The sequence below is a fragment of the Triturus cristatus genome, chromosome 5_1 (assembly GCF_964204655.1).
Source record: "Triturus cristatus chromosome 5_1, aTriCri1.1, whole genome shotgun sequence".
In the NCBI taxonomy this organism is placed as follows: domain Eukaryota; kingdom Metazoa; phylum Chordata; class Amphibia; order Caudata; family Salamandridae; genus Triturus; species Triturus cristatus.
The window spans coordinates 59,289,591-59,315,075 of record NC_140587.1 but is presented as its reverse complement, the minus strand read 5'-3'; the positions used below and the strand labels follow the sequence as shown (position 1 = coordinate 59,315,075).

The window sequence follows — 25,485 nt, the reverse complement described above, 5'->3', positions numbered from 1 at the left end:
GTCCCTGTGCAGGGGGTCTCGCTTCTCCGTGCTGATTTCCTCTCCCTGCCGGGCTCTCTGTGCTTTCTTCTGCCTGGTGATCTCTGGTGCTTGTTTGCTTCCTTTCTGGTGGCTTGGCCTTGGGCCTGGTTCCTTCTGCTCTTTTGAGCTCCGTGGGTGGTCTTGTGGGCCTTCCCCTTTTCCCTATTGGACGGTTGGGTTCCCTTGGTGGCCGGGTGCCTACCTGGGTCCTCTCCTTGGTGTTGCGCACCCTTCCAGGGGGGTTCTTTTTTGCGACTGGGGTCCGTGTCCCACCTGTTTGTGTCCTGGCGGGTGGGGTTGTGGTGGCCCTTGTCTTTTTTGGGCGTCCTTTGCACCCCTATCCTTTCTTGCGGCTCCGGCCAGTCTCTTTGTTTCTGTCTGGTTCCGCTGCCCCGTTCCTCTGGTGGTTTTGGCTCTCCCGCGGTTGGTGGTCCACCGTGCGGTGTGGCTGTGTTTCTGTCGGGCTGTGTCTCTTTTCTGCTGTGGCTTTTTGTTGGGTTGCTGTGGTGGGGTTGCCCTCAGTTCCTCTGTCTGGGCTTCTGCTCCCCTCTCGTTTTTGACTGTCCGTTGGGCGGTCTTGGTGTTGTGGGACCTGCTTGCTGTTCTGTGGCCTGTTTGCGGTTGCTTTTGGTTCCGTGCAGTCTGGTTCCGTACCTTCTCTGTCCTCCTTTGGCTTTTGGTTCAGGCAGATTTTCTGGCGACTCTCCGTGTCTCGAAGGTCCGGGTTTTCGGCCCTTCCAGTGTCTTTCTGTCCCGGGCTGGTTCTTCCTGCTCGTGGTTGCCTCTCCCTTGGGTGGTCCTTCCGCTCGTCTGGTCTGTTGGGTTTGCCCTCATTCGTGGGCGTCCCATTCTGGTCCGTTGGTTTCTTGTGAGTTTCCATGAAGCCGCTTGGCTTTGGTATGTGCTCACTTTGTTAGTCATGTGGCGAGGAAGACTAACGAGGAGGCAATGCCCCGATTACTTACCGGTAATCTTCATTACTCCGAGTATAGTCTTCCTCGCCACATGAGTTCCCATCCCTCCCTCCCTGTCTGGCTAACGGCTTCATGTTTCTGCTTGGTAGTTTCAGGCTGATGGGTTGGGCCGGCCCGCCTCTTATAGAGGTCATGGATGTAATGGGTCGGCCATATTGGGAAGGGATGGGAGGCCCCCCCACCCAAACATGAGCCTGGCCCACCCAAACAGGAGCCTAGGCCCTCGCAGTAAGGGCGTGAAGGCAGGCGTGCAACGCCATTGGGCTCAAAGTGCTTCAACCCTCCCCCCTCCCCCCCCCCCCCACCCGTCGTGTGTGTCAGCCCGGGCCGAGACAGCTCCCCGGGTGCGCACACACACAGACAGTTTTAGAGATTATCGCAGCCGCACCCCAGTACTTCACAGGTCTTTGAAAGACCATTTACATGTTAACGAGGCTTTGTTTATTTTTTCACCCCTTCATCTCCACATGGCAAAGGCGACGATGTTCTGCTGCGTGGATATTTATTTTTCTATGCAGCGCAGGAGAAAAGAAGTTTGTTTATTCCTATTCACCTGTCCTGACCCCTGCAGCTGCTTATCACATCAGGCTGTGACTCAAAGTTTGACTAATGGAGTAGGTAAGAGAATGTAATACTATATGTTTTTCTTTTTAAAATTTGCACAGGCCCAGCAGGGCACATACTTCGTGTGCGCTTCATTTAAACAGTTTTTAGCATTCCCATGGCCGATGCAGGACAACAATAGGACAATACAAAATGCCCAGATAACGCTGGTGATAAATGATCCTGCTGGAGAGCAATCATTTGTCTGTTAGTAGTTTTTAAATGCAGATGAACTGTATTTTATGTGGAAGCTCAGGGGGTTACTGTCATTGTTTTATTTATTTAGTGTTTTCTATAGCGCAAACATGACCCTGCGTAGGGTATCAGAGCGCTTTACAGCTGAATTTCGGTGAAACAGAACCGAATACGTTACAAGTCATCAGTCAACAATTGAATTACCATGAGTAGTTTAAAGTAATAGACTACATTTTGAACATGTATATACAAGCCCATATAAGGTTAGTGAGCGGCTAGCGGGCACATGGAATAGTCATGATAGGTTTGTAGACAGTGACAAAGATTCTGCTCTATGTACTTATGGGAGAAATGTCCTCATATGGAATGCTTTTGCTTCCTTTTTGAATGCCGTGATGGATGGAATTCTTTTAATGTTAGGGAGGATAGCGTTCCAGATTCTTGGAGCTGCCCCGGAGAATGCTCTATCATAAGTTCTTTTCTTACAAAAACGAGCCGGTTTCAATAGTAGGTCTGCATGGCTCCTGGAGAATCGGCACCCTCCTGATAGCGTGAGTTTTTTTGCGAGGTAAACTGGAGTTTTGTGGTGTAATGCTTTTTGCGTAATGCCTGCCAACTTGAATTGAATTCTTGCTTCGAAGGGCAGCCAGTTAAGGGCTTTCAAGTGAGGGGTGATAGGGTCAATTTTTTTGGATCCAGATATAAGTCTTGTGGCAGCATTCAGACAGGCTTTCAGTGGTGCTGTTGAGATCTTGGGGAGCCTGGCCAGAGTTGTGCAACCATACTCAATCCTTGATATGACCAGTGCCTGAACTGCTATTTTGAGATCTGTTTTATTTAGGAATGGTTTCAGTTTCCGCAGGTAACTTAAATGGAAAGGGGCGTTTTTTGCCATTGAGTTAATATGTGCTAACATGTTCAGGTTTTTGTCCAGAGTAATTCCCAAAGATTAAGTAGAGTTGACAATCTTCGGAGTACATTTTAGAGCAGTGATAGTGTTGGTCCATTCTACTATATTTGATTTGCTTTTTTGGGGTGTAATCAATAGGAATTCTGTTTTCTGGGGGTTTAGCTTCAGGTGGTAAGCCGTTAACCATTGGATGGTTCTCGATAGTGCATGGCTCATGGTCTTTATCTCTTCAGATGATGTGACCTTGATGTACAGCTGGGTGTCATCGGCGTACATGTGGAAAGAAATGTTCGCTTTTTGTAGTATATCCGTTAGTGGTTCTACGTATAGGTTGAATAGCGCCGGAGATAGTGTTGACCCTTGCGGAAATCCGATATTGTTTCTGGTTGGGCCTGAGAAGGTTTGGTTGACTATGAATTTTTGCGATCTATTCTCGAGAAAGGATCTAAACCATTTAAGGACAGTTCCCTCTAGACCCATTCTGTTTTTCAACCGATCGACTATTTTTTCATGATTCACCGTGTCGAAAGCCGACGACAGGTCCAACAGGATAAGGAGACATGTTTTGTTATGGTCAAGTGCCAGTAAAGCGTCATCTACTATCTGCAGAATTGCTGTTTCTCTACTATGGTTTGGTCTTAAACCAGATTGGAAATCATTTAAAAGATTGAATTTCGAAATATGAAGACTCAGTTGTTGTTGGACACATTTTTCCAGTACTTTGGCTAGCATGGGAATATTTGTTACTGGTCTGAAGTTGTTAGGATCAGATGGGTTCTCTGTAGGTTTTTTTAAGAGGGGAATGACTTGACCAGTTTTTAGGCAGGCCGGTATTTGGCCTTGTGACAATGAAGCATTTATGACCTTTGTCCATGATGGGATTAGCAGGTGGTTTATCGAAGACCAGCACTTTGCCGGTAGGGGATCGTTGTAGTGATTGTTAGGTTTAGTGGTTGACAAGATCTTCGCAATGTCTAGTTCGCTGACCGGCTTAAATCCTGACCACTGAGCATTGTTTTTTGGTTTTTCTAATTCTTGTTGATTCTGCTGTTCCACTGAGAAGTCCTTATCTCTTTCAATGTTTTCGGCTGCTTTTTTGAGCTCGCTCTCCAGTGCGTTGGCTTTGGCTGTAAAGAAAACGGAGAAGTCTTCACTATTTAAGGTTGTATTTGTGATGATTGGTGTCGATTTGGCAGATTTATTTGATTGTTCTTTTAGTAGATCGAATAATTTCCTTGGTCTGTTTACTGCATTATCCAGTTCTTTCCTGAAAAAGTCTTTCTTAGATTTTAGAATGCTTTTATTGTAAGCTTTCCTGGATTGTCTCAGTTGGGTTAAGTGGGGCGACGAAGGGTGTTGTCGCCATTTACGTTCTGAGAGTCTTAGTGACCTTCTTTCTTCATTAAGGGCGCCATTGAACCACAGGTTTTTGTCTTTGTCAGAGATTCTTTTTTTTTTTATTATTATTATTTTTTTTTTAAGTTTTCAAAAACCTTTATTGACTTGAAGGAGTTACACCGGGCAAGCCGCCCACAGGTCTCGAAGCAATGTGAGGGTTCCGCCAGGCGGTCTGGACATCCCAGCATCTAAAACACAGCCATTTAGCCGACATCCCTGAGGACCGGCGGCGTCTCAAGAACCTCATATATACTAGAGCCCCAACATAATCACAACTTCAAGTGAAGATTTCACTAATCTCCAGTCCATATAACAATACTTGCTTGGAAATGAACAATATAAACTGTACAACCGGAGTCAGCAAACACGGCGCTGCCCCTGTATATTCCAATCATGTCACATAACCCCACCCCCCGCCCCCCCCAGCGCACTAGCACTATCTCCACATGGCACTCTTCCACACATGTACGTGGCTATCATGACACTGCCTAATCATAGCTATCCGTAGCACCCTTCCTCCTTCGGTCTGCACACCCCCCTACATCACACTTTCACTCTCCAGATACCCCCCGCTCAAGCGGTCCAACCCGACCTGGATCACACCCGGACACACTCTCCACAAGCAACCTTCCGTTCCAACCGATGATCTGGGTACCCTCACAATCATGCACATCCGGAGTCCCGATCATGACCCGTGTCCCCCGCGGCCGAAGTGTGTATACTGAGCTCCTCCCCCAGTGTCTCCCCCCGGCAAGTCGTCCCAGAGACCCCTGCAGACAAGAACGTTCTGTACAACCCCCAAAAGTTCTTGGGGCGACTTTTCGGCGGAAGCAGTTCGCTATACGTCTCCGCCTGCGTACTGCAGTACAACATATCACTGGCCCACCGTTTCTTAGTGGGGAGTGGCCCTCTCATCCAGCAGATCGCAACGACCCTTCTGGCAATTAACAGCGCTACATCTGTCATGCGTCGCAGCGCCAACGGAAGGGGCTGGGAGTACCCCAGCAGCGCCAAGGCTGGGTTGGGCAGTATCTCTGTACCCAAAACTTGGCTCAGCTCCCGGAACACCTCCGCCCAGAATTTAGCAATTCCCGGGCAGTGCCAGGCCATATGCATGAAGTCGGCCACGAGGAAATGACAACGCTCACACTCCGCAGACTGGCGGAGCCCATACCTATGCAATCTTTCCGGAGTATATTAAACCCGCTGCAAGTACTTGAAATGCACCAATCTGTGTCGGCCATTCAGCGATACCTTCCTGGTGCTGGCGCAACAGTATTTCCATATCTCATCAGTAATCTCCATTTGAAGGTCCGTCTGCCAGGCATGCCTCGCCGCAGCGCATTGGCGCGCCGTATGCCGAACCCCTATTCTTTTAAGGTTCGTAATCAGTTTGGATGGCGCCTCCGTTTTAATGACATAAGTAAGTTCCGGGGTTTCCTTGGGCTCCACCATGCCCGGCCCTAGCAGTTCCGAGAGAGCGCTACGGACCCTGTGGAACTGAAAGCGCTGCAGTAGCGTGGGCGCCGGCAGCGCCGACCCGATCTGTTCCCATGTCTTAGCTACCCCGTCAATAAATAAATCCTCCATTCGTGCAATGCCCAACGTGCCCAACGCCCGCAGCACTCCCTTCTCGCGTAGCGGGGGGAGCCAAATCGCCCACTCCACCGGCAACTGGGGAGAGTACAGAAGTGCAGAGTCGTGCGCTTTCATCAACGCCTGCCACGCATGATTGGTGGCTTGGAGAGAGTCCAATCGTCCCACTGTGCGGTCAATTGGCTGGAAAACAGTCGCCGGCAAGGGGAGCGGATCCGCAAACAGCCGCTCCAGGATCACATGTGGAACATCCGGGCCGTCGTGTATCCACGTGTGCAGGTGTGCCGCCTGGGCTACCCTGTAATATCGCTCCATGTCCGGGGCCCCCAGTCCTCCCATTTCGTACGGTAGGGTTAACACCTTCCACCGGACTCTAGGCTGCTTGCCCCCCCAAGCCAGCTTAACTAGGGTCTGGGTCAATTGCTTGAAAAAGGCCTTGGATAGAACGATAGGGATGTTATTGAATAGGAACAAGAATATAGGCAGAACCACCATTTTCATGATGGCTATTCGGCCCATCAAAGACAGGGGAAGCCGGTTCCACTTCTCTACGTCCTCGACCAGATTGGCGTATGCCACTCCGTAGTTTTCCCTAAGGAGTACCTCCGGGTCCCTGTGGAGACGGATCCCCAGATACCGGACCGATTCTGTCGTCCACTGCAGTGGGTATTCCATCTGAAACGGCACAGTGACCGGTGTCAGCGGAAACGCCATCGACTTGCTCCAGTTCACCTTAAGGCCGGACAAGGCCCCGAACCTGACCACCTCCCTCAACACAGAAGAGAGGTTATCTTCAGGGTCCCGTATGTATAACAGCATATCGTCTGCATACGTGGAGATCCCAATCTTATAGGTGGGGAAACTAATACCCTCGTATCTATTGTACTCCCTGATTGCACACGCCAAGGGCTCCGCCACAAGAGCATACAGGAGAGGGAAAATTATTTTTAGTTTAAGTGGGGCTATGTCCTCGATAATGCTTGACATTGTCTTGTTATAGTGCAGCGTGAGGTCATTGACGTCAACCATGCTCTTAGGAGGCTGCAAATCTATTTCACAGCGCGCTGCTGCATTTTCCAAGTTAATTCTCCTGGTGTCCCGGGTCCATTTTTTTGGTTTAATAGATTGTGCGGTCGATTTGGTTTTTCTGAAGGGAATTTCGAATGAAATTATGTGGTGGTCAGACCAATCATAAGGTGATTACAATTTTCTAGATTGCTTTCTCTTTTGCTAATATCCAATCTAAGGTGGAGCCTTTAGAGTGGGTAGGGAGTTGACATCCTTGAACTAACTCTTGCTCTTCCAGGAATGCTTTAAACAGTGCGATCTGACTATCAGAGTGATCCTCCCAGTGAATGTTGAAGTCTCCTAGGAAGATATCATTAGATTGCAGATTAGAGTTGGTGGTTATGATTTCTATCATCTGGTCTATGAACATGTTCTTAGTACCAGGTGGGTGGTAGATTGCATGTAGTTTACAGGTTTGGTTATCTGCCGATCTAAGTGACATGCCCAGCTATTCACAAGAGTCTAAGGGGTCAGCCTGTATTTTTGTGATGGTTATGTCTGATCTGTGTATACAGGCAATGCCTCCTCCCATTCTGTGACTTCTGTCCTGTCTCAAAATCCAGTAGTTCGGGGGAACTAATAGGTCTAAGCATGGTGAGGACGAGTCAGAAAGCCATGTTTCTGTTAAAATGGTTACGTCAATTTCCTGGTTTAGTATGAGGTCGGCTATGTCAGCTGCGTGTTTATTCGCTGAACGACAGTTGAGTAGTATGGCCCGGATGTGTTTTTGAGAACTGATCATAGGCAAGGTAATCTTTTCTGGCAGTAATGGTACATTCTTTAGGTTGCTAGCGTTTAGCCTTCTATTGTTTGACTTTGAAGTTCTACCAGCATTTGTTGGTATAGTTTGGATAAAGCTCTCACCTATCTTAGAGTGAGACGTGGGAGTAGGGTCATATGTAGACAAGATGGATAATATCTCACTGTCTTTCAGATAGTTGAGTTGCGCACGAGGGCGGTAAATTCTGTTTGCTGCCTCCATTGGGGTGGAACGGCGTTTAACTTGTGTTTCATACGAGGAATTCTGAAGAACCTCCATTTTAGTGAGCCATTGTTCTGATAGGTATAACAGATTCTTCATATCTCTAATAGCGAGAAGCATGGCTTTGTAAGTCTTGCTAGATTGTACACTGAAATTATTAGATTCCCTAATAGTTTGATGGGTTCTAATCTTTTCCGAATCTAATCTGAGTTGGGCCCTAGTGGGCGGTTGTGTAGGTACCCCTAACGGGAGGTTAGCTTTGTATATCTCTGCCGGATCTATGCATGATATTTTGTGACTAGATACAGATGCACGGATCCCTGTGTCGGTCACGTGTGGGTCTCTCCCGTTAACTTGTTCAACAAGTGTTGTTCCCGACTTGCTGGCTGTTCCCAGTAGCAGGTTGGAATCAATGTTAAAGGTAGGATGGGAGCTAGAGTCAAAGGGTATGGTACCTAGTGAAAGCTGAGTGCTGCGGCACCCTTCTTCTGACTTACTAGTTACGTGATTCAGTAGTTGGGGCTCATCATTGGTGGAAGTGCATTCAAATGCCAACTCAAGATCCGACTGTAGGAGTTCTATCTCCCCGGAGGTAGGATGGGAGCTAGAGTCAAGGGGTAAGGTGACTAGTGATAGCTGAGTGCTGAGGCCCCCTTCTTCAGACTTACTGGTTTCATGATTCAATTGTTGGGGCTCATCATTGGTGGAGGTGCATACCAATGCCAACTCATGAACCGACTGTAGGAGTTCTAACTCCCTGGAGGCACCAGGATCGCCATCATTCGAACAACCGACTACCTGAATTACCATTTGGGGCTCATCCTTGGAGTTTATGCTAATTAGTGTGTTAGCGTTACCAATTGCACTAGCATGCAAATTACTGGCCTCCTGGTTGGACGGTTGTGGCTCATCATTGGTGTTTATGCAATCTAGCGTCACTACTTGATTAGACTATTAGGAGTCAGTCTCATTGTCGATTTCAATCACAGCCTGTTGGTTCCCATGTGTGACGATGGGTTGAGGATTCCTATTAGATTGGTAGTTTCTTGAGGTGGGACTACTCAGGACATAGTTTTTTAGTATTGAGAAATATTCATTGTGACAGAGATCCTTGTGTTACTTGCAGTTCAGAAGTTACAATCCTAACATAGGACAGTGACCAATGAACTGTCATCAAAGAGCTGCATACAAACATGAATGGTATAGTTCGACCTTCGCTTTTTTTGTTTTGTGATATAGTTAGAACTTCCCCAGTCTTTCACGATTCTAATGTTGCTAAAATTAGTAAGTTTGGGCGGATATACATTTTTATCAGTAAAGCTGACCCCCATGGAATACTCTTTAATTCCTGAGGTTGTGTTTCGCCAGACCAAACCCTCTTAAAATATGCGGCCCACCAGTATGTATGACATGTGATTCCTACACCTTGTAATCCTCATTGGCTTATGTGACATTCCCTGTAGACTGATTTACACACTTGTATGATTCATTGACTCTTTATAATGTGTGCGTGGTGTAAAGTACTGACACGCACTACACTGATATGAGTAGCGCTGTACAACAAATGAAATGCATATGAGAGAGGGGCTACGGAGCGATGAGGGGCACTGTTGGAGGGTGGTAGTGAGGGAATCCGAGGAGGAGGTCATGGGGTGGAGGGGTGAGCTAGGGAGAGATGAGGGGCACTGGTGGAGGGTGGCAGTGAGGGAGTCTGAGGAGGAGGTCATGGGGTGGAGGGGGGAGCTAGGGAGAGATGAGGGGCACTGGTGGAGGGTGGCAGTGAGGGAGTCTGAGGAGGAGGTCATAGGGTGGAGGGGGGAGCTAGGGAGAGATGAGTGGCACTGGTGGAGGGTGGCAGTGAGGGAGTCTGAGGAGGAGGTCATGGGGTGGAGGGGGGAGCTAGGGAGAGATGAGGGGCACTGGTGGAGGGTGGCAGTGAGGGAGTCTGAGGAGGAGGTCATAGGGTGGAGGGGGGAGCTAGGGAGAGATGAGGGGCACTGCTGGTGGGTGGCAGTGAGGGAGTCTGAGGAGGAGGTCATGGGGTGGAGGGGGGAGCTAGGGAGAGATGAGGGGCACTGGTGGAGGGTGGCAGTGAGGGAGTCTGAGGAGGAGGGCATGAGGGGAATGGGCTACAGAGAGAGGAGGGGCACTAGTGGAGGGTGGCAGTGAGGGAATCCGAGGAGGAGGTCAATAGGGGGGTCATGGAGGGATGATGGGCACTGTTGGAAGGTGGTAGTAAAAGTTATTTATGGAGAAAGAGGTTACTGGTGCAGCGCCAAAAAAGACTTTCACATCAGCGCTGAAGCCAGCCCTGTCATGGCCTTTCTGTTTAATTAGCAGTCGGATCATAAGGGCAACTGTGGAACATACTTTAAAGTGTGTGCTAATTATATTTACCGCTATATTCAATGTTTTAACTTTGAAGGTGATTTTGCTAATGTTTTTATCGGGAAAAATGAAAGTGGAGCCCATGGTGCCTGATATGGGGCTGGGGCCCAAGGTCAGATGTGAGATAAGGTGCACTGGAGAGGAGTAGTGGATAATCAAGCCTGTAAGGGAGTGCGCTGCAGAGTCCGGGGTCAGGTGGAGGTAGTAATGAAGAGGGATTCTCCCTGAAGGCTTGCACAGAGGGAGCCTGTAAGGGAGTGCGCTGCAGAGTCCGGTGTCAGGTCAGCAGCAAGATGTTTAAAAACTATTTTACCCAGGGGGACACCAACTAAAGAGTAGCACCTTCTATCTGCCCAATCGTTTTTTAAATACACTACAAAAACCAAAGTATCGGAACATCCCAATTCTCTCCCCATCACTGCAACACAGAACAAGTACAAATGCGTCTCACTCTTGCTCGGTAAACAAGTGAGAGGGTTGGGGGGAGTGCGGACGAGAGCAGGGACGCACACCGTTTACCTTGTGGGAGCGAGCGCGATAATTGCTAACAGATGGCGCCGCTCGCTCCTGCAAGGGAAACGCCAAACGTGCACGCGTTGCAATTGAAAGCAATGCAAAGCGTGCACCTTTTTGGGTGAAAAAGCTGATCGATTCCAAGAGGTCCCCTCCTATGCAGCGCATGCGCCCTGCATAAGCGAGAACTAAAAAATAATATTGCTGCTAGACTCTGAAGACTATGAGCCAGGCTTCTTGTGGTTTCCTGTTCAGGGTAGAGCTTTCCGCATAACCTAAAAGAAGAGATGAACATTGCCAAGTTACAACCAGCAGCTCAGCACCCCTTTTCTTTCTCTGACATTTCTGCAGCGTTCCACTCTCGTTCTCTTCTTTCATACCACCCCAGCAAAAACGTTATCGTTATTTTTTGGTTTGTGCTCATTATTTGTTATTTGAGTATCTGTCCCCTCTTATAAATGTGTTAGCATTTCAATTTTAAAATCGTCATCAAGGTTTTCCTTTCCTGATGATTTTGCTACAATTTTTTTTTTTTTAAAACATAATGTGTTGACTGTTTTTCATATCAGAAGTGCAAAATGTCCGAGTGTGTCTGTAATGCTTTGCTGCAGGGCGGGTCCCACACCCGATATCCCCGATTTCAACAGGATCTTTGTAGAAAGATTAAAACTTGGATATGTTTTTATCTGAATAAAGAAGAATTGAATTGAATTATACTCTGAGCCCTCCACTCTACAACAATGCACTCTACATAAGTGCACTCTACAACAATACACTCTTTTCCACTGCAATCTACTCTGCACCCTTATACTCTATGCCACTCTACTCTGCATCACTCCACTCTATGACACTCCAATCTCTTCTGCACCACTGCACTCTACACCACTCGACTCTACACCTCTGCACTCTACCCTGCACCACTCCACTCTATTCTGAAACAATATACTCTACGTCACTGCACTACATACCACTCTACTCCTCGCCACTCCTCTTTACGCCATGGCACGCTACGCCACAACAATCTACTCTGCACCACTCTACTCTATGTCACAGCACTCTACCCCAATGGGCTGTACACCACTTTGCTCAAACCCATTGCACTGCGTGCCAATCTACTCTGCACCACTGGGCATTATGCCACTTCACTCTAGTCTGCTGTCTGACACTCCACTGAGCGATATTCCACTCTATGATGCATTGCTCCATTAAACTCTACTCCACTCAATGGCAATTTACTCAACGCTACGCCACTCCACTCTACAACACTTTACTCCACTCTATTCCACTCTACAACACTACTCTGCTTTATGCAACTGCCCCTACTCCCCACCATGCCAATATACTCCAATCCTCCACCCTCCACCAATCCACTCCATGCCACTCCACTCTGACACTCTATGCTACTCCACTCTACTCTGTGCCACTTGACTCTACAACAGTCTGTGCCATTCCACTCTCATACACTACTCAAATCTATGCCAGGCTACTCTACAACAACCTACTCCACTCCTCATCAATCTACAGCACTCTACTCTCTTTGCCCTCCCACTCTATGACATTCTACTCCCTCAACGACACTTCACAACACTCTACACCACTCCATACCACTCAACTCTAATCTGCACCACTCTCTATGACCTACTACGCCACTCCGTACCCCTCCACTATATCTTTATGACTTCCCACTCCACTCTCCTTTTCCTCACTAACTTTTAGCGATGCTGAACAGCAGCCAGCCATTTATTTTACGGGCATGGTGGTACTGAGTGATTTGTTTAGTAATGTGTTATCTCCCACTACATACGAGTGCATCTGCATGCCGGCTCCTCTCCACCCCGTGATCTCCTCACATCGTCGCTTCCAAACACTCACCTGTCAGGAACTAGCACTAATCGAGAGCGCCTTCATACACTGCGCCTCTCTCCTTGAAAAGAGAAGCAGGCACCCTGATATTTTGCTGTCACTTGTGAATGAATTAATGAATGAATGAAAAACCTTATAAAGCACACGAAAGCCTGGAGGCGTCTTGGCACTGAGCAATTCATAAGAAAGCAGACGAAGGTCAGGTTCTAGGGGATCATTGGTTGAACAACCGAGTTTTAAGGATCTTCCTTAACGCCAGGAGCATGGGTGTAACTTTAAGTTCCGGAGGCCGATGGTTTCACAGTAAGGCTGTGGTTCTAAAAAAACTTCTGCCTCTCCAAGTGACCCGCCTGAATCGAGCAACCTTTAGCAGGTTCACTAAGCTTGACCGAAGAATTCTGCTGGGGGTATCCCGTATCAGATTTTCCTTCAAGTATGCAGGTGCATTTCCATAGATTGGCTTGTACTTGTCATCTTGTGGCCATGCTGGCGTGCTGAAATCCTACGAAAGGATTCCGCTTTTGTTTTTGTTGGCATCAGCTTGCTGTGCGCAATAAAAGCCACCAATAAAGTATTCATTCCCCCGTGCATATTGTGCATGTGGCTCTCAGTGGGAAAGGATGGGTCCGAGTGTTTGTGCAAGTGTAGGGCTGGCACAGCCAAGGGGAGTGCCAAATTACAAGCAACGCGCCAAATAACAGCATTTAAAAACAGGGAGTGCTCCAGTGGCAAAATAATTTCTCTGAAGTGCAGGGATTACTTGGACTTTTCCAGTAAGAGATATCCTGCAAAGGAGTTATAAACCTTTTTCTTCTTTGGACCCCTCTAGTCACCTTCTATAGCACATACTCCTTTCCTCCTGCCCTCTCCAGTTTCCTTTATCCATAGGTGCCTTACTTCAGTATCCCACCTCTGTCCAGTCATGCAGTGTTTTATCCAAAGCTTTTTTCAATGTTCAGTGGTAATAGATCTTATGGTCTACACATTTTTTTTATTTAGATAGTGCCTTAAGGATGAAGACACAGAGTCAAAATGAGAACAGAACCAGGCATGGGAAATAACAAAAAACCCTGGCCCACATTTGCGATTTGTAACTTTTTGCTCACATCTAGTTGTCAGTCAATGTGTCTGATGCTTGGTAGAAGCTGACAAGAGAATGATTCAGATGCAGCGGGTTCTTTGATGAGGAACATTGTCATGCCACAAATGTTTGTAGGCATTGATGTTTGGCAACAGAATAATGTGGTTGGGACTTGTGACTGGGCCGCAGGCACAGGGCTACACACTGCATGCACGCCAGTACTTGTAGGCTTGCAGCTGCTCACAGTTTGTTTCTCTTCCAAATGTTTTGGTTCGTTCTCTCCGTTTGTTCCCTCTTATATTCTCCGTCTCTTTTTCTGTCACTTTCTAAAATGTACTCCTAGTTTAGGCACGGGCTCTGGCACAAGGACTTTTGGCTCCCAAGGCAAAATGGTATTTTCACATTTTGTGCTCCCTTTCTATTAGTTAAAAGGCCTTTTGTTGCAATCCCGCATCATGGTGGCCACTTCACTTGAGGCCGTAATACCCCCTCCCAGCCTCCTTACACCTTGCACCCTCCCTCTCTTGCTTAATTATGGCTCTGTATATAATGAACTTCCTGTCCTGCGCACTGCACCTGATCTCCCCGCGGCTGCACGCATTTACTGTGTGTGGGATGTCTCCCTCTCGAAGATCGATGTTTCTACCCCTAATCTACCATTGCACACCCCTCCCTCCCAAATTTCAACCGTATGAAAACGTTTTTCATTTTCTATTTAAGTGTCAAATACCCTCTGTACAACCCTGCTTTTCACAATATATTAAACACTGCTGCTGTTTTAAATACCGCCAACACCACCCGAAGCTTTTAAAATCTGAATAAATAAATACACAAGACCACTTTTGTTATGGGAAATATTGCTGCAGGTTTATTCCATACAAAAGTATGCAATATGGTGGGTTATGTTACGGGCATTCTAAGGGCAGGCAGCTGTACCAACCGATGCTGCCCCTCCTGATGAGCCAGCACTTTGGGACACCCAATCAGTGCTACACCTTTTTGTGATCCTCCTCCGGATCACGTGACACGTTGGTCTCTTCTTACTCACGCCCTTTTCAGGGCAGAGTGTAGAAGGGCAAACCCCTGGTTGGTCAGGCCCCCAACCGCCCGAAGGACTAACGGGGCGCCGTCACGGTTTTCCAGGAACCTGCCCTGAGGCTCCTGGTCTTTGACTCTGGCACCCCTACTGTGCCACGCAGAGGTACCCTTACTGTACCCGTCTGCCGCAGAGGTACTCTTACTATACCCGTCTGCTTCTAGATCGCCCTGTAACTCCGCCTGCAAAGAAAAAAGAAAACATTACAACATTCTACGTACATTGCCTGCCAACCCCACGCCGGGTAAGCGGTAGGGTGGGAGACGGCGTGTCTGGTGCAAAGAGGACGCCAGAGAGGTGGGGGGAGGTATAAGTAGCCTCCCCCGACCTCTGTGCGCCGGAAATTACGCGCCTAGCGCGCCAAGGCGAAGGACTCCTTCCCTGAGTCCAATCCTTAGCTAGTAGTGTGGCGTTTGGGCCCAAATGGCACTAAAGGGCAGCCCGTTTGGAATGGCCCCCTGCGGTGGCCGCGGACAGCCGCATAGTGCCATTATCGGCAACTTCCCCCACCCACAGTCTGAGCATGCATCAATAAATAAATATATAGAAACGTAGTCCCCCTTCTCGAAAAGATCAACCACGCCTTTAGTGATCCTAATACTATGGATAGGATTGCAATCACTGTTATCCATAGTGAGATGGTTTCTTTATTAAAGGATACCTTTTACAAAGTAGGTCCTATCAAAACTAAACCATGTCTTGGTGACAACCCCTGGTTTACCAGAGGATGTAGGGATGCCAAATCAGCATTACTACTGGCTATAAACCAAGGAAATAGTCAGCACATTACTCAGGCTAGACAAGTTTACAAGAAAATGTTAAAAAATGCTAAATCAGAATGGGAGGCTGATCGCTGGGCCGCTATTTCATCCGCCCTCGCGGCTAAGGATGCGAGGTCTTTTTGGAACCTTGTCCATACTAGGAATCCAGAAGGAGGTTCTGCAATTATCCCTAATATTTCAGAGGAAGCTTGGTCCTCTTATTTTAAAGATCTCTACTCTCTCTCTCCCTCCTGTATTCGGGAGGATTCGCAGAGTCCTTTGGCTGTGAACCCCATTTGGCCTGCGCAAACAGTTTCATTGGCGGAAGTAAAGATGGCAATACTCAGGATCCAGCCCAATAAAGCTCCGGGGCTTGATCGTATCCCAGGTGATTTATTTAGAGAAGAACTATCAGTCTGGGCCCCTTATCTCCTGGTTTTATTCAATGCAATTCTGCAGGGGCTACCTTTGCCTAGTACTTGGCTTGGGGCGGAGATTATCCCAATATATAAGAAGGGTTCCCCGCTCCAACCCTCTAATTATAGGCCGATTAGCCTTATTGATGTTACACAAAAAATCTATGCCAGGGTATTGTTACAACGCTTGGAGAGCTGGTCTAGTGATAACAATATCTTGACGCCACTTCAGGCGGGATTCAGGGCGAAAATTTCAACAATTGATCAATTATTCCGGTTACAAGTGATATATTGGAAGCATGTGACCTTGGAGGGGGGTAGTCTTTATCTTACTTTTGTCGATTTAAAATCTGCTTTCGACATGGTGGATAGAAAACAATTATGGTCCATTTTATTATCAATGGGGGTTCCACCCTATTTATGCCACCAGTTCAAAATCTTACATGCTGGCACTTTTGCAAGAGTACGCTTCGGTAAACAAGGCCAGTTAACTGGAGCCTTCCCGATTGAGAAAGGTGTTAGGCAGGGCTGTGTCCTTGCTCCAACTCTATTTTCCCTCTTTCTCAACGGGCTTATCGAAGATCTCATGGCCAAAAAAGATATAGACCCCCCCAAAATAGGCGCCCGTAAATTCCCCGCCTTAATGTTTGCGGATGACACGCTTCTGCTTTCAAAATCTCCAATGGGGATGCAGCGCGTGTTAGACCAATTCTCCAATTTTTGTTCAAAAAGAAACCTGGTGATCAACATAAATAAGACTAAGTACATGGCTTTTAATGCAAAAACTGTTAACTGCCCCCATCCAATGATGGGTGGCAGACCCCTTGAAAGGGTTTCAACATTTGAATATCTGGGTGTGATTTTAAATGACAAAATGGGTTGGGGTCCTCAAGTGGCCAAGTCCAATCTAAGACTAACGCAAGCAGCAGGGGGTATTCTTAAAGTACAGAAGAGTTGTACTCTTAAAATTGTCAGTGCCCCACTTGAAATCTTTAAAGTGAAAGCCAGGGCCTCCTCTCTCTATGGGGCAGAGCTTTGGGGTCACACATCAACAAGTAACCTATCTATAACTGAAAATAACTTTCTTAGACAACTATTGGACCTCCCAAAAAGCACTCCTCTACTCCCATTAAGACTTGATCTTAATGTCTGTCCAATTGCAGACGCTATTGCCATCCGACCATTACTTTATTGGAAGCGTCTCTGGAGTACACCGGAGTTGGTGAGCTACAAGGAGGAACTCAAAATTGTCATGGCTTCTATTGGTTCCGGAAGGATTCCTTGGCTAGCCTTTGTAAAACAGTCACTTATATCGAATGGCTTTGAGGAACTCTGGTCTAATCCTGAAGTTTCCTGCATAGCTATTTCAAAGAAGATTGTGACTAGTGCGGTCAGGGAAAATAACCTAAGTAATCTTTTTCGCTCAGTAAAATCCTCAAGCTTAACCGATATTTTTCTGGATGTAAAATCCTTTTATAGCTTTGAGTCTGCGATTGATCTAATTCAACCAACACTAGCTAAGAAACTTTATCTACAGTTTAGATACAGCACACTGCCATTCTTCTACATTTCTGATAGGTGGAAGGGGGGAGCTGAACGCCCCTGCCCTGGCTGCACTACTGAGGATGAAACCCCGGTCCACGTCATCCTATTTTGCCCAGCTTATGCCTATATTAGGAAGTCATGGATAATACAGTTGTGCAAGAACCTGGGTATAAAACATTATTTGGCCTTTTTTAGGATATTAAAAACAGACACCAATCCATTAATTGTCTGCACAGTAGCCAAATTCATACATTCAATGTGGATTGCTCGAAGGAATTTGATTAATAATGCTATTTTAACTTAAGACTAGCCAAAATGAATTTAAGAGAGCAAGAAATATATTTTTTTTTTTTTAGGAATAGTATTGCTATGACAACTTTTAAATCTTTGGAACTATTTATATTTTTAAAGGAACAAATGTTTTAACAACCATGTAATGTTGTGTAACTGCATCCATGAAACGGACTGTCTGTTTTGTCGTTTTGTTCATTTTCTGTTATGTGCTTTTATTGGTAAATTCAACCGCAATAAAGCTATTTGAATGAATGATAAATAAATACACAAGATCACTTTTTTTAATGAGAAATATTGCTGCAGGTTTATTCCATACAAAAGTATGCGATATGGGGGATTATGTTACGGGCATTCTAAGGGCAGGCAGCTGTACCAACCAATGCTGCCCCGCCCACCTTATGAGCCAGCACTTTGGGACACCCAATCAGTGCTACACCTTGTTGTGATCCTCCTCCTGATCACGTGACACATTGGTCTCTTCTTACTCACGCCCTTTGCAGGGCAGAGCATAGCAGGGCAAACCCCTGGTTGGTCAGGCCCCCAACCGCCCGAAGGACTAACGGGGCGCTGTTGCGGGTTTCCAGGAACCTGCCCTGAGGCTCCTGGTCTTTGGCTCTGGCACCCCTATTGTGCCACGCAGAGGTACCCTTACTGTACCCATCTGCCGCAGAGGTACCCTTACTGTACCTGTCTGCTTCCAGATCGCCCTGTAACTCCGCCTGCAACGAAAAAATAAAACATTACAACGTTCTACGTACATTGAATGCCAACCCCACGCCGGGTAAGCGGTAGGGTGGGAGACGGCGTGTCTGGTGCAAAGAGGATGCCAGAGAGGTGGGGGGAGGTATAAGTAGCCTCCCCCGACCTCTGTGCACCAGAAGTGGCGCGCCTAGCGCGCCAAGGCGAAGGACTCCTTCCCTGAGTCCAACCCTTATTCAGTAGTGTGGCGTTTGTGCCCAAATGGCACTAAAGGGCAACCCGTTTGGAATGGCCCCCTGCGGGGGCCGTGGACAGCCACATAGTGCCATTATCGGCAACTTCCCCCACCCACAGTCTGAGCATGCATGAATAAATAAATACACAAGACCACTTTTGTTATGGGAAATATTGCTGCAGGTTTATTCCATACCTGCGATCCAAGGGCAAGCAGCTGTACCAACCTATGCTGCCCCGCCTGCCTGATGAGCCAGCGCTGTGGGACACCCAATTAGTGCTACACCTTTTTGTGATCCTCCTACGGATCACGTGACACGTTGGTCTCTTATTACTCACACCCTTTTCAGGGCGGAGCGTAGCAGGGCAAACCCCTGGTTGGTCAAGCCCCCAACCGCCCGAAGGACTAATGGGGTGCCATTGCGGTTTTCCAGGAACCTGCCCTGGGGCTCCTGGTCTTTGGCTCTGGCACCCCTACTGTGCCGCGCAGAGGTACCCTTACTGTACCCGTCTGCCTCAGAGGTACCCTTACTGTACCTGTCTGCTTCTAGAAAAACCCTGTAACTCCGCCACAGCTCTGGAGGCGGCCCCCGTTGCCGCCAGAGCCCCCCCACCAAAACAGCTCATTTCTGACCTGCAACCTGCTTTCTAGGGCCTCGTGCATGTCCAGTGGAAAGTGTCCATGCCCAACTGTGACAAATGCACCCCATGTTTGTCAACTTAACCTAGGCGTACGCCTGGATGGCAATGGTGACAATGGACCCCATCTTTAGCAACGTAACCTTTAACATTAGTCTGGATCAGCTCATGTCTGATGAAACCCGGACCCCTCTGGTCTGCGAGCTTACGCCATGACAGTTCCCTCTTACAGGGATGTTCAACGGCCTCCTCTGACTTAGCTATGTGCCACCTCTGCGGGGGATCATCTCAGACCACCAGAGCTCACATTGACCCGTGTAGTTGCTGATCTCACCAAAACAGCACATTTCACACATGCGACTGCTCATTTCTAGGCCTCCTGCAAATCTAGGGGAAGAGATCCCTCCCTACTGATGATAGATGAACCCCATCTATATCACAATAGCACTGGACGTTAGCCTGGGTCAGCTAGTGTCTGATGAAACCAAAGACCCTTCTGGCCTGTGAACCTGTGCCGAGAACTATTCACCCTCCTGCGGGAAAGTTCCACTGCCTCACATGACCTAGCCCCGTGCCACCTCTGGGCGGGACGATTTCAGACACCAAGGCTCACATTGCCCCATCTATTTGCTGATCCCACCTAACTGCCATCACTCTAGCACCGTGTGTGCCTGAACCCCTGTGTCCCCCATCTATGGGACAGCAGCCCACATGTTAGGTAACCGCTCCCACCCCGCCTGCCTACTTTGGCTATTCAGGCGAGGAGGATTATGCTTAACCATTGCAGTCCCTTTGCTTTCTAAATCATGACGCATAGTAATGTTCATAACTAGAAGTGTGTGACAATGAGCAAGGGTGCCCAACTGCCCTTGCCATGCATCCTTTATTCCTTATGGGAATTCCGCCAGCTCAGCTCCCTCTGTGGTGAAACCCCCTAGGCATACCAGCTAAGAGATTCTGTCTGATTTAATACAGTGTGCACTGAGTGATATGGTGCCTAACATTAAGGATTGACTAAGTCCTACTTAACCCCCATCCTAGAATATTCCAGAAAAGGGGGGCAGGGGCGTTGACACTGCCCCCCCCTTGGGCAACCCCATAGGTGGAAAATTACCTGCTCCATTAAATTTTAATCTTTGTTGATCACTGGACGTACCAAATGTTCTTTTACATAGTAGCCTTTTGTGCTTGACACCTTGTTTCACCAATGATACTGTTAGAATCTCAGGTTCCCAGTTTCAAGTATTGCCACAACCCTCTTTTGAGGGTCTGCTGAGACCACACTGCCTCGCACCACGTTACCCCGCTACCTCATGCAGCTCCATTAATGCCCTGGTGTGTCCCTGAAAAAACATCTGACAGGATGAACTATCTGATGAACCAGGAATAAGTGATAATAAGCAAGTGTGTCCTCATGTACTTGCCATGAATCCCTCCTGTCTTACAGAAATTACACCTGTTCAGCTCCTTCTGAAGGGGACTTCCCTTTTGCTTAACTGCTAGCACCGTGTGCAGTCGCGACATTAAATGGGTAACAACCCGGTTTGTGCCCATCTTAATATGCCATGCTGGGAGCAACTAGGCACCCCACATACCTTGTTTCCCCAATTGTTGGGACAGCAGCACCCTATGTTGGCTGGCAGCGTCCCCAACCAGTCTGGCTAGTCTGGCTCTCCGGGCGGGGCATTAGAGCTTAACTGAAGCAACATGAAGCCTACCCTTGGTTCTAGGATGCACTTACTTCGCCATGTTGACCAGAGATTGCAAAAACCTTCTTAATTACTAAAGCCTAGTGAACCCCCTAATAGTGTTGCATCTGGTTTGAAAAGGTATATGTATTATGCCCACTATAAGCGCCACCGCACCCTTTCGTGGAGTGACAACTGACGCAGTCCACCCTGCAGCTGACCGTGTTGCTTAATACGGCCCCTTAATGCCCTTGCCTGACATTCAACTACCCGGCAACATAATGCCCGGCAGCTTGGTGAAGGGGGTTTTTGATCCCAGCGTACGACCCAGCTCATACTAGTTTGCACAGTCTCGGTTAGCCTAGGTTAATGTTCCTTCTAAGCCCTGTATGAGGCCTATTTCACACTTATAGAAATGTCTATTCTCTTGAATTTAGAGTGATGCAAGATTGAACTGGTAGCTACCATTCTTACTCACGTCTGCATATACTAGACTCAGAACACGGAACACTTGCTCTACAATCCCTTGGATTCCAGTCTGGCATTCCTATGTCCAGCTATACCAATTGATAATTGCTCTCCTTGATCATACTGACCGAAAGACCCATCAACCCCACGGAGACAAGGTGGGGGTGCTAACCTGCCCCAAACTCTGCGGAAACAACAGCATGTGCAGGCTTGTGACAAACATCTGAAAAGCTGCCAACCAACAAACCATCCCCAGCACCCGGTGGGCATGCTGCCATTCCTTGGCCTGTACACTGACCGAGCTTAAGATTAATAATGGTATTGAAGGACCCATCTCTGAGTGCATGCTTGCAACACTATCCACTGCCTCACCCTAGTCAGTAAAACCACTGCGGGTAGCATGCAAAGCTAAGCCCATGAGTAAATCACCTGCCAATGCGAGCGGACCAAGCATTCACCACTCCCTAAGCCATCGGTACTATCGATGGTATGTACTTTTCCTCCCTTATCACAAATAAGAGGACCCCAAAATAAATTACCTTGTACACCACCTGTTCCTGTGTTTAATTTAATAAACTATAATGTTGTTCATTTATAATAGGGACCCAGGTCACCCAAATAGTGCACATATCAACAGATTTACCTCTTGCCCCCCCTTGGTATTATTGTCAGGGAGGATGGAAGAATTAATGTTTGTAAATCAACCAAATGCCTTGGTGCGTGAATGTCCGCTGGTCACACTAGTCAATGCAGCGATTATTTAAATTATTAATACTGTGCATAGGAATAAAACTATGAACAGGCAGCTGAGAATTTCACGTTAGTAAATGTGAAACATTTGGATTTGTCCATCGAATTGAGCCAGTCCCCGCCCTAGGTGAAGTCATGCCCTCCCAAACTTCTGCTAGTATACCAGGGAGCAGACAAGACAGCGGGAGCAGGAGGGGAACAATATGTATCAATACCTGTCCATTCTTGAATACTGGGAATGCCAAATGTTCTTTAATACATTGTAGTCTATTTGTGCTTTTAACTTCAACTTACTGCTTCTGCCCAGTTTGACCCCAACTTTGGGACAACTTTGGTAGTAGCATGCCCTTAATGGTACGTGACATTCTACAAGCACTGTGCAGAATGACCACTGGAGACTCTGGTGACGCAGGTGGGGGTGAAGGGCTCACCGTTTTAAAGAGTCAGACCTCGTTATACTGCGAAAGAGGCACGTGCGGCACTCGAAAATAACTATTCTTTGCAAAAGAGAACCTGTCCGTAACTATTGTCTATATTGGGACAAAAGATGAAACATGATATTAACACTGATCAAGTCTGTGATGTCATATTCGCTACCTCTGGCATATTCTCATAAATCGCCATATATGACTGACACAGCACTCTCATCCTATGCTTTGTGTGATCTTGGCCCACTTTAGTGTGAGCAGAGGCCCGCGATGCCTACTTGGCTTCATGGTCGATAATGCACAAGTAAAATACCCCCTCCCATCAAGTTGGGTTGCATAGTACATAGTAAGGGTGCAGTGAGCTAGTTACTCTCCTGAGGCCCACATGCCACTACACTTGCGGCGCTAATGAAAGCTTTGCCGTTTTGGCAGCATCAACTTTGTTGCCTGGGCCACCCTACAGCCCCATGGAAATAGTGCTGCACTCTCGCTTACTACACTGCAGAGTGAGCCCACTGTATTCACCAAAGTTTTTTACAATTTCCGCTTCTGACTAATTGGGAACACGTTTACCCCATGGTATCTTGGCGCTGCATAACATGTTTATTGTTACTCAACTCCATGTTACTCGTTTTATCGACTTCAGAAGTAAAAATGCTGAGTGGACCTACCGGGATCTGAACCTGTGACCAAGAGGTTGAAACCCAGATGTAGAAGGCCTGCCAACCGACTGACCACTTCCAACACCAGAGAGTCATGCAGCCACTCCGTAGCCTGGATACTAAACCAGGTATAGAATTATCGGAAGACCCATCTCTTGGCGCCTGCCTCCCACAAATGTCGCTGCGTGTCCTAGTCTGTTAGAATCCGGGCGCAGGGTGGCCTGCACAGCTAAGCCCACCAAGAAATCGCACGACACCTCCAGCCAACGCCTGGCCAAGCAAACACTACGGGCCACCTCTACATGGTTTCCAGGAATGGCACTTTCAGAGCCCGGTTCAAAGAGGCGGGAGGCCTCTATCAAGTTGTGTGTTTTAACCCACACCAAAACAATCTTCATGCCATTATGGGAGTTAGGACACTGGCCCATCAGTGCCAGCAGCTGAACTTTGATGCAGTTGTCTGAGCCCAGGCCTTCACAGAGATGCCAGCGCCCCCTATACAGGTGATCAGGGGGGGGGACATCCGCTAATGGTTAGGCTCCGGAAGCACTATAACGCTCGTGGTGCAGAGCACTAGGCAAGGGGCAGGGCATGCTTGGGTCTGATGTTCAAGTAGAAAGGTTTGGTGCATCTGTGAACAGGGTTAGCCCCGTAAGACGAGTGTGCTCATGTCACTTAATAAAGCCATTGAACAAACTTGAGAAAACTCTTGCACCTCTACTTTAAGCTGCAAAAATGTTCTTTCTTTTGAAAACACACTATCGATTCTTGAAAAGACTCCCATATCTTCTAATTCCTCTAAGTGATTCGAGACAGGAGCGCACATAGACACTGTGTCCCTCGCTCCTCACCCCATCTACTAAAAAACCACCCACTCGCTGGTGCTGTGCAACGTATCCCCAGCGCGGTTAGCAGAGAGGTCAGAGATCCCGCTACTCCCAGTGAAGAGCGCCCCAATCAAGCACGGGAGACACTGCTCGGTTAGCACAACTGAGGTCTCAGCCGCCCTGCCTGGATTGCCGGCCTAGAGTGCTGCTGTTCTGTTGCCTCATTGAAGGAGGATTTCACTCACCGGGCCACCTGCCGTCGCAGCCCCAGAGCAGGTACATGCGACAGCCTAGTGGCCCGTCAAGCCACACAATCTGAGCGGATACTGGAACCCCAGAAGAGCTTGTGAGTCACCAGCTCAGTGCCATGAAGCCATGCTGCATTTCTGCGCTACATGAACCGGCATGTGAGGAGGGTTTCCACGCAGCGGGAGCCAGGGCTCACAGATTACTGTATCGGAAAAGGAGAAGCAACAAAAACAGCGGGACAGTTCTACCCGATGGCGTAAACACCTCATTTCACTCTGTGCAATACCTGGGCAGACAATAGGTGTGTTGGTATGTGAGCCTCCCGTTGTTGTCCTGATCGTTCAAAGGCTATGAACCGCTACCCGTTATGCCAACCAGATAAAAAAAAGTTTACAATTAACAGGGCAAAATGAATGATTTTTAGAATGCCTACAGCACCTGGTATTCCCAGGTGGTCTCCCATCCAAGTACCAACCAGGCCCAACCCTGCTTAGCTTCCGAAATCGGGCGCACTCAGGGTGGTATGGCTGTACCACGGGCCCCATCACTTTATTCGTCTGAACAGTGTTGGTGAAAGAAGGAGTCAGTTGAAAAAAGAGGAATGCATTCCGGATGTCTTAGAATACCTTACATGATACTCTGTAATAATATACAACTGTTTTCTGGCGTCCCTTTACTAAGTATAAGGTTCCCTGCTAGCACTTGCACAAGGCAGGCCCGTGCATAACCAGGCCGCGGGCCCAGACATACCGCTCTCTTGCCCCCCGCAACTGGGACAAAGACACTCTCCGGCGGCCGCAGCTCCCAGCCCGCAACTGCTGCCACTCAAAATCGGGACCTGGGCAGTCTCAACCCCCAGACTGGGCAAAGGTCTACTGACATGTACCCCCTTCCGTTGGTACGGGTTTTCCAGCGCGAAGGGGCAAATTTACATATCCTCCCTGCGTCACAGACCCGTCATCACACAAATTCATTCACGCACGCATTCATTGGTGGGGCCCATAACACCAACATTCATATGTCTCACTCTAATCTGCGCACAGGAGGAAGAGAAGCGCTGCACATGTGGGGGTACCTTATTACCTATAGGAAAGGAAGTTCATTACAGTATATATATATATATATGTATATATATGT

General features: G+C 47.8%; 1 pseudogene; it reads right to left on the bottom strand.

The window, feature by feature from the left end:
• Window positions 1-24,774: 24,774 nt before the first annotated feature.
• On the bottom strand, window positions 24,775-24,883 carry LOC146830177 (5S ribosomal RNA; annotated as a pseudogene).
• Window positions 24,884-25,485: the final 602 nt, after the last annotated feature.